The sequence below is a fragment of the Oratosquilla oratoria genome, unplaced genomic scaffold (genome assembly GCF_046742065.1).
Source record: "Oratosquilla oratoria isolate Oo_2021 unplaced genomic scaffold, ASM4674206v1 SCAFFOLD50, whole genome shotgun sequence".
Taxonomy (NCBI): domain Eukaryota; kingdom Metazoa; phylum Arthropoda; class Malacostraca; order Stomatopoda; family Squillidae; genus Oratosquilla; species Oratosquilla oratoria.
Genome location: NW_027467714.1, coordinates 45,001 through 47,500, shown reverse-complemented (window position 1 = coordinate 47,500; position 2,500 = coordinate 45,001).

Sequence of the window (2,500 nt, the reverse complement as noted above, 5' to 3'; positions counted from 1 at the left end):
GTGTGTGTGTGTGTGTGTGTGTGTGTGTGTGTGTGTGTTTTATATTTATTCACTTATTTATTTATTAATTTATTCATTTATTCATCCATTTATTTATTTTACTAGAAAACAGTTCAGCGTGGTTAAGGTGAGAGAAATCTTGAAAGGAAAGACAGTAGGATAGAACAAACGGGGACGTTACCCGTTTGTCTATTTATTTTTTTAAATAAGAGGTCACTCACCTCTTTCACTTTTATTTAATAAGAGGTCACTCACCTCTTTCACTTTTATTTTAATAAGAGGTCACTCACCTCTTTCACTTTCTTTTTGTGAAAGTCTGATGTAATGTATACTGGTTGTGGTAGTAATGCCTGGGCTCGTGATAGACTCTTTGGCCACCATACATAGGGCTGTGCTCTTCCTTGTTCGTTTCCTTGCAGATACTCTGGGGTAGTCTTCAAGTAATTTTCCCAAGTTTGATTCGCCATACGGTAGATTTTTTTCTTTTTTACTTCTTCGATTGTATCGTGAAATGGTGGTGTTCGACCACCAGCAAACCTGAAGATCTTGTGAAAACTCTGTAGTTGGGTTTTCGATAGTGTTGAGAGGGACATATGGGTATTCTATTACTGGTCTCACCAAGGCTTTGTGTAGGTGTACTTTTACTTTCTCTGACATTGCCTTGAATCTCCTTGGTTTTGCCGAGATGGCCTTTGCCTATTTTGATCTGTCGCTACCTCACACTTATCATCAACTTCAACTTCGCTGGTGGGAGTCGGCCTCCAGGGTGCATTGGGAGGTAAAGTTGTAGTTATTTTTCCTCCAAAGAGGAAGGTCTGAAGGAAGGCCTAGTCCCTCGGCATATTGTACGTTACACATACATGTAGGTATATACGTGTTGCATATGTATGCATGTTTTAGGTTGCATAATGCATATACGTGTGTTTTCCGTTGCATGTTGTATATACGTGTTGTGTGTTGTAAGTTGTGCATATTGTGTGTTACATGTTGTATTGCCGATTGTGCGTTTCATGCTGTGTGCTGCGTGTTTCAAGTTGTGTGTTGCATACTCTCTGTTCATCTTGCGTTTTGGATATTTTTGTTGTATGTTTAGGATGTATATTATATAATGTTTATCATTGTTACGTGTTGTAGGTTTTATGTTGTTTGTTGAACGTTTCATGTTGATTCTCGCATATTATGTGTTGTAAAAAAATCTACATTACATGCTTCTGCTTACTTGTTGTATATGTGTCGCCTGTTGTATATGTGTCGCCTGTTGTATATGTGTCGCGTATTGTCTTGCGTGTTGCAGATTCCGTTTTACAAAAAAATTCTTGTAGGTCTATGGTTGTATGTTCCATGTTTTCTTTTTTTTTTGGAAGTTACAGGTTGCATATTGCACATGTTTCTTTTTTGTAAATTGCAAATTGTGTGCTGCATACTGCATGTTGAATTTTGAACGTTGCATGTTGTATATTACATATAAATTTGTATAAATCGTAATTGGCATGTTGCATGATGTAGTTTGTATATTATGTGCCCAAGATTGTGTGTTGCTTGTTAAGTTACATATTGTAGGTTGTCTTTTGTAAGTTGTTTTTAGCGTACTGCAGGTCACATGCTCTAAGTTCCTTGTTGCAAATTAAATAGTGTCATTTACACAGAGTCTTTTGCACGTTATCATTTGCCCGTTACAAGTTGCACCTTACATGCTCTGTGTTGGTACTTGGAGGTTGCGTTTTATGCTGTAGAGTGTAGATTGTGGCCTGTATTGCGTCCTATATATCTTATGTTGCATATTCCATATACATGATGCATCTTATATACATATTTTGCGTGTTGCCAGCTACAAGTTACATGTTTTATATAGCGTGTTGCAATTTGTATGCTATATGTCGTTATTGATAGTTGCATGTTGCAAGCTATGTTGACTGTTCCATATTACGCGTCGCAGGTTGCATTTTGCGTGATGCAGGTTCCGTATTGCGTTTTCTATGTTGGGGTTTTGTATATGTTTCATGTCCACTCGTTACCGTTTGTATATTGCTATGTGTTGCATATTGTGTGTTACGTGTCACGTGTTACATGCTGCATACTGCGTGTTGTATGTTGCATGGGTAATGTTACTTGTTTACTATTTACAAATTATGTTGCATATGAATTTTGCACGACTCATTGCTTCCATACGTGTGTTGAATTCTATTTTATTTTATTTTGCGTATTCTTGGTCAATGAATATTCCATTTTGATTTTTGCATATTTTGAGTTGCGTGTTACCTGCTGCGTGTTTCATGTGTGTGATGCATGTTGCATATGTGTATTGCAAATTGAATGTTATGTTGCACGGTGAATGTTGTGCCTTGTATATTTTGTGATACGGTTGCATGTTGTGTGTTGCATGCTCTGTTGATATTTGTATGTATGTTACCTTTTCCTTGTTGGATGTTCAAGTCACATGGTGATTGCTCCATATGAGTTACGTGTTGTATATGCGTGATTCCAGTTGTACATTGCGTGA